Here is a 7,566-nt window from a genome sequence, read left to right as displayed (position 1 = left end):
AGGCAGGGACAGGGTTAATGTCAGGGTTAGCATGCGCTACAAAGGCTGGCAGGGCAGTATGGACATCAATTATACTAAGACTTTTTACTTGACATGGTCATGGCAGACATGACTGTCTTCATCTGGTAGACACCAGCTCTAGTGCAAATTACTTAAGGTGTAGTTTATAGGCATGCAGTTTAATAACTTGTATGATCTATACTCTATGCTACCTGGTCTTTTTATACAAGGACAGACATGTTTTTTGCAGTTGGAGTATCATTATAGTGAACTGACGCTAAGTGGTAGGTTGGAGGAGAGTTGGAACTACATTTATTGGCCTGGGAATTAAAGAATTAGTGGCGGAAAAGTTGGGTAAGAGCATTACAGTCAGAGCCATAGGTGTTAATGACATTAAATGAGGAAATTAGAGAAGAATGTACTATTTATTACAATTAGATTTATTGGTCTATCTCAAGTGTGAGGAATGTTATTGTTAAGTGGCTGCTGGAGTGTGTGTGTGTGTGTGTGTGTGTGTGTAAGACTGAATAGAAAGTTAGAAGAGGGGGGGTAGGGAGATGGTAGCACCTACTAAGTATATGAATACAGGCAAACCTGGAGGACTAGATGGGTTTCCTTTACCTTCTACAACAGCACATGGTTGTGGAGATTAATCTGCAGCAGTAATTAAGGGAAATATTGAACAGTACAGAGCTGTACCTTGTTTGTTCGACACTCCCAGACCAGAGTTTAAGAAAAGAAAAAAGTCCTCAACTCAATTTGAGAGAGAAACAATAAAAGAAACTCCTTAATCTTGAGAAGTGACTGCAGTTTCCAAAGCTGTTTTAAGTGCCATTTAAACAGCCATAATCATGGTCATGGCTGCATACATAAGTTACTGCTGCAGCACTAATGCAGCTATTCCTCCTCCAGGGACAAATAAGGGACACATTGCTGTCTAGACTAAAGCGCTGATTTCACTCACTTGCTGCTTGTGTCAGGGGTGACCTTGTCTCTTGTCCCACCCTTGCTATAGCTCTGGAATAGTATATTAGATGAGGGTTTCCATTAAAATTCAATCATTTGCTGATCACTGGTAGTACATTTGGATTTTGTTGGCTGGGCTAAATGATACAGAGAAAGCAAAGCTAGTACAGTATGATTATTCATAAATATTTTGACAATGTCCGCCACAAATATTTGCAGTGTACCGTGTCATGGTGTTTTGGAACTAGAGTACTGAGAAGGGTTAAGGCTCTATATGAGTTCACATAGACTCTCGATACAGAGATTTAGAAAGAGACTTCTAGTATGGTTATCTTTTGTTCCCTGATTTATTTCACTTAGTTATTGAAAAACTGGCCTGACTACTACAGATCTTTTTTACAGAAGCTAGAAGAGGTGGAAAAAAGAGATATAGCTCAGTTAATTTATTTGCCGATGAGTGCATGTTGTAGCTCAAGGATGATGGATTGTTGACAACTGCTTTGGAAATATTACAGCATTTTGTGGAGGAATCAGAAGTTAGAGCTCATCCTCTTAAGTCTGTAGAACAGGATACAAGGATGGGGACTCTTGTCTTATTCTGGTTTTTAGCAGTGCATACATACTTGGGAATTCAAGTTTATTTAAGAGTGAAGGACATTATAAAGAAGAATTGGGCCGAGATGAAAAGGAAGGGAGGAAGCCCGTTAGATAAGTGGTCAAGTATGAGAGTTGTTTCTAGGGAGATTGAGGTGGTGACAGTTATGTCCTCTCACTAGTGCTGCATGCATCTCGGCATGTAACCCCTCAGCCAACAGATAAGAGGCTTAGTGCTTTGTAGTAAATTTCTGACATGTATGTTTGGAGAAGGAGGTAGAACTGATAAGGGTATGCTGAGAGTAAACAGCATGAGTGACTTACTTTCAGCAGTATGTAATGATAGTTAATGTGACAAAACTTTACATGATTATAGTGAGGGGACTCTGAAGTGGGTCATGTGGGAAAGTAAATGGAAAGAAGCATAGGCAGAAGGACTTAGTTACAGATAAAAATGTCAAACTGGGAAGAGTGGTATAGCTGGTGGCACTCAGAGATTTGAGGTTGAATGTGCTAGTGTGGAAATGTTGGATAACAATGAGGAATTGGATTCTTTTTGAGTGAGAAGTTAACAGGATGGGTCTGCTGAGTGATAGTCTGAGACACAGCCATATATAGCTTTTCTCCAATCTGGTGCCCCTAAACTTGAAGTTGAGGACAAAAAAAAGCTATGATTTGAGGAGCCAAGAAAACATATTTATAGTATACAAGTGACTTGCTGCAAACTAAATACCACACATGGTAAGCTGAAGTGCTTCAGCAAAGTCCATGAATGCAGTGTCTCTGCAAACACAGGATGCTGAAGTGTTTCAGCCTTGAACACAAATGCAGTAATACTGCCTGATCAGCACCCACTGATTCTTCCCCTTAACACCTTGCTACCAGCCCCACCCTAGCTATGTCTCTTTGTGAGAGGTAGAGACTAGGTAATGTTTAGGAGTTTTGGAAGTGTTAAAATTAAATTAAGCTTGGGAAAGGGGACTTGATATTGCATCACACCAATACTGGTGCAGTTATGATGGGAAGAAATGGAGATGGGGAGTTGAAATAAGGGCAGGTGGTTAATGGATGGACTAATCTTATCTGTACGAGTCTCAGAGAGGAAGGAGTGAGGGAGGAAGGCACTGGAGATGTTAAGATACAGATGGATCCAGGACAATCTGTTATATAGGGAAGGTCAAATGTAGGAAGGGCATGGACTGAATAGGTCAGATGACAAAGTTGTTTCAATTTATGGCATGTAACACAGACTACTGAATAGGTGGTAAAGAACTCCAATGAACATACAAAATGGGGATTGGTGGGTGGAAAGATGCAGTTTGTTCACACTACTGGAAATAGTGGGAGACAGGAATATCTCCACATGTAGGGGGCATGAAAGAGCTGCTGAAAGTGTGCAAGATATAATGAATATATGGGGGGTGTACAGTAAAAGAGTAGATAATTACTGCTCCTTCTGTCTCTTTGGGTGGAAGGAACATGTGGAATGTTCAGCAGTGATAGGTGATGAGAGGGCTGATGTGCAACTGATTGCAGGATGGGTCAAGACATTAATCATACAAAATCTGAAGGCAATGGAGGCACAGGGTCTAACAACATAACAGGTTGGGCAGATGGGTTAAACATTCTTGTTATACTGGATGGGTTTTGGTTAAACATTCTTGTTATACTGCATGGGGTTGCTACCTGGAGGCAAGATGAAACTCATAGCAACCACATGGCACAGTTGTAAGGACAAGAGGTAAGGAAGAGAGGACAGATGAAATGCTAGTGGTGTTACAATAAGGACAATATGATCTAAGTCAAATGAGACAATCTAAACAAAAGGGGATGAGTAATGGAGTCCACAGCAACGAGTTTGCACTCATAAACAGTGAACTGGCAGGCAAAAATGGTGTACTCAGGGTAAATGCAATATTGCGTTCTTTATATACTGGGCTATAAAGAGGATCTGTGCAAGTTTAAGTTCTATTAGTATACCTGGAGTGTATAATTGTTCATATCTCATGGTTGTGTTGTTGGTTTTGTTTGTATGATGTTAAGTATTATACTAATAAAGATGAATTAAAAAAAGAAAACTTAGTGAAAAGTGTTCCCTGGAATTGACTAAGGGGTTTAGATGGGCATATCCTGTGCATTTTAAGACATGTGTGGGGTGGGGCTGTATGGATATCATTACCTTACTATTCACAGAGATAGATAAGCACTATTTAAAAAAATTGGAGCATACTACCAAGTATATTACTGAATCCCTTATATCAGAACGAAGGGTCAAGCTGCAAAGGAAAAAGTGAAATTATGGGATACATGGTAAAAGGCATTTATTCATGGCCCTAATGTAGGAGGAGCCCTGCATTTGCTTTGCCTCTCACTGTGGCGGTCTCTGGACATAATGATAACTAGTAAGCTACCATGAAGGATTCAAGTCAAGAAGGGTACTTGCTCTAAAAGTTGAGGCAAACATATTTGACCCTACAAGAGGATTTGGGCACTCATATTTGGTTCTACAATGCTACCACTTGGGGTAGATAGAATGCAGGGCTCAACATGATCATACTCTATGGGCAGGGAATCACTCAGCATGCAGAGCTGGAGGAAGGCGAGGCTAAAAGGAGGAAGGCAGTGAAATGTGCCTCGGAGTAAGGAAGCAGTCACTTATTAATAAGGAAAATGTAAAGTTTGGGAAAAAGAAAGAACAGATGTGTTAGAACTTATGATAGCATAGATATTCAAACAGATCACTGTAGCAGTAATGATGACAGATGGGAGGTATATGCCAAAGGATACCATACATTCAAAGTATGCCAAAACATAGGCAGTCATTCGTCATGTGCCATACAGTCAACCTTAGACCTAAGCATATGGATTAAATCCTGGTGCATAAGGGACATATAACTCTTTCACACCAAACATGAGTGGAATTTTATACCTCCTGAAATTGGAAGCCTTCCTGCCCGGGCACTGCAAATCAGCAACTAAATAAGAGAAATCCCTGCTTTTCCACCACAGTATCCCACCAGCTAATATTGCATCAACTATTCTCTTTGGATATTAACAAACCATCTACTGTTTATCTAGCTATCTTACAGATATCAATGGGTAAAATTGGAGGACACTCTTTCCAGTTATCAACCTGCGCAAGTAGGTGCTCCCTGAGACTCCATACTTGGATCTCTCCTGTTTAATATGTTTATTAACAATACACAAACAATATGCAATGATGACTCAACCCCATCTGCTCAGGCAGAATTACTGACATCTGTAGTCAATTTCACAAGAAACCTTCCTATCCACTGTAACTTAGCTGCAACAACAGTAACTACTTCTTAACCTTAAAAAAAATAAACTGATACTGTTTTCTCCCCACTCATTAAACTGGGGTAAATTCCAAAAAAGACCATAAAGTCCATCAGTGGAAAAGAAATAATGCAAGTAAGTTATACAAAGCTACTAGGAATCATAACTGATAAGTGTTTGCAATTTAACCTATGCATCCAATAAGTTAGCTAGAAAATAAAGTGGAAGCTTGGCCTGTTATATAAGACTAAACTGCATCTCATTAACCATAATGAAATAACCAAACCAGCTGCACTTATATTTTAATTTATGCTTCCACAGTCTTCACTAACCTACATTCAGGCTAATTATCTGAACAAGGAAAAACTACAACAACATTTCTAGTCTCACTATTAATTCTAACTCTAGTTTCCATCATTTTATTGCCAACAAGAAGCTCACCTGACTGGAACTCTCTAAGCCAACCTCACCCAATGGAGCAGTATCTAGCAGTAGTTCTTAGAGTGTGTAATAACCATGGTAAAGCCCTCTTCTCCACAAGCCAAACTCTGGAATAATATGCCATCCACAACAAAACAACCAACAGCTTACTGCAACTTTAAACAATCTTAAAAAGACATATCTTAACAACTCATGGCTTTGCCAATGCTCCATGCCACTAAAGTAAGAGCAATCCAACTCCTGCCTGACTTACTTCTCATCAACCTTTAACAAATATGTAAGAAAATATAGCTGTCTATAAACAGTCAATGATACTGTCTGTTGTTTATGACTGAAGTTGACTTCACTTTCTGGAAATAAACTGGACTGTACAACTACCTTACTAAATCCAACATCACACATCCGTAAGGGATTATGGCATATGTCTTCTAATTCTTTATCACAATGCCTTGTCATGTACTTTCTCTATTTCCTTACCCCTCTTCTCCATCAAGGATCCATAATACATACATCTACTCTCATTAGACCCTAATACCACTTGTACTTATTACTCCTTATTTCCCCTACGAGGATCCTACCTCCTGTTCCTAAACTTTATATCCCCATTTTTCCTCAGGGCTAAAGATAACATAGTTCTGAAATTATTACAATTTTTCTGGCAATGTAAAGGAATATTTTCTCATGCTAGCCAAATGCCTTAAAAATCCTCACAGTGAAATGAATTATCATTATATTATATTATATTATATTATATTATATTATATTATATTATATTATTGCTGCACACTGATCAATGTCCAGTGCACATAGTCAAAATCTGTCAATGCGTCAATGAATTCTTCATTCTAATCTCTTCTAAAATATTACTACTATTCTTTTAGCAAACGATTGCTAGGATGCTAGTCAAATCAGATGCATAAGGCATTTTTATTTTCACCTGCTAATTCTCTTCTGTAGATATTTTATACTACTCCTTGTCTTGAATATTAATTTTGCTGAATGTTACCATGTTGTTCAATTCAATCGTAATGTATAAGTGACTTATTTTCTCGACATTCAATTGGTTAAATGTTATCACATTATTCAGTTCAGCTGTATATATTGTAATATGTCACTTATTTTTTACTTGTTAGTTTGCATGTCAAATCCCTTTTGTGTGTGTGTGTGTGTGTGTGTGTGTGTGTGTATATATATATATATATATATATATATATATATGTATATGTATCGGGTCTATATTAGATAGTCGAAGTTCTGTAACTCTGAACACCTAATGGTCGAACCATTAAGTTCGAAGTTACAGAACTTCGACTATACAAAAAAAAAAAAAACACATACAAAAAATATAACTTGTTGTAAGCAGGGGTGCAAGCCCCCCTGCACCTCCCACACTCCCCCACTACTTAAATATACCAACTCCGAGATCGCACCACATTGAAGTGAATGGAAACCTCCCCCTGTGGAGATTTCCATTTAAATGCTCGAACTTTTAAAAAAATTTGAACGTATGGTCTCGACCATATGTGGTTTGAACTTGTAAAAGTTCAACTACGTGAATGGAACCAATATATACATATATATATTACACACACACACACACACACAGACGCGCACATTATGTCACTCTTTCCATTCACACACACACATTATGTCATTCTTTCCATTATATATTTTGGAGCTTTTCTCCTGGACCTCTGTTGAAAAGATGTATTGATCCAGTTGGACTTTCCCTGTAAACAAAAGCAAATTAATAAATAAAAATAAACAAATCTGTTGTAACTAATAAAGTGAAAAGCATTTCACTTTAAATTGTGTAATAAAATCAGCAACTCTTTCTCGTGAAAGGAATAACAGAAGAAACTAATGCTGTGGTTAATTTGGGATAAGGGACTGGAGTTAATGATAAAAGTATCAACAACAAATATTTCTCTGAGACTAGCTTTATGAATGATCGGTTTCCTTGATCAAAAATCTAGATTTTAGAAAACAGCATGTTAAGATTTTTTTTCCATTTCCCTACTTCTTCAGCAATTATTAATCCCTTTCACCTGCTTAAGGACCAATTCTTTATTTGTATCTTTTCACATGACCAGAAAACAGGCTGCGTGAGTGGAACTCAGGAATTATTATTGCTGATAATAAGCATACATTGGGGGTTTTTCTTGCTTTATGATCCTCGTTCTAACCCATGGCATCTACAGTGTACAGTACCAAAGAGGGTCCTGCTGCATCAGACCAGTCACAATGTACATGCTTTCACATGCTGGC

General features: G+C 38.1%; 1 protein-coding gene across 6 annotated transcripts in view; it reads right to left on the bottom strand.

Moving 5' to 3' along the window:
* WIPF3 (WAS/WASL interacting protein family member 3) overlaps nt 1–7,566 on the bottom strand; it is a 1,105,312-nt gene that overhangs the window by 79,573 nt on the left and 1,018,173 nt on the right. The gene's annotated exons all lie outside the window — the stretch shown is intronic.

This window comes from Protopterus annectens, chromosome 3.part1, assembly GCF_019279795.1.
Source record: "Protopterus annectens isolate FY-2018-M chromosome 3.part1, PAN1.0, whole genome shotgun sequence".
Lineage (NCBI taxonomy): Eukaryota > Metazoa > Chordata > Ceratodontiformes > Protopteridae > Protopterus > Protopterus annectens.
Note: the sequence above shows the minus strand (reverse complement) of the source record. Positions and strands in the feature narration are given on the sequence as shown.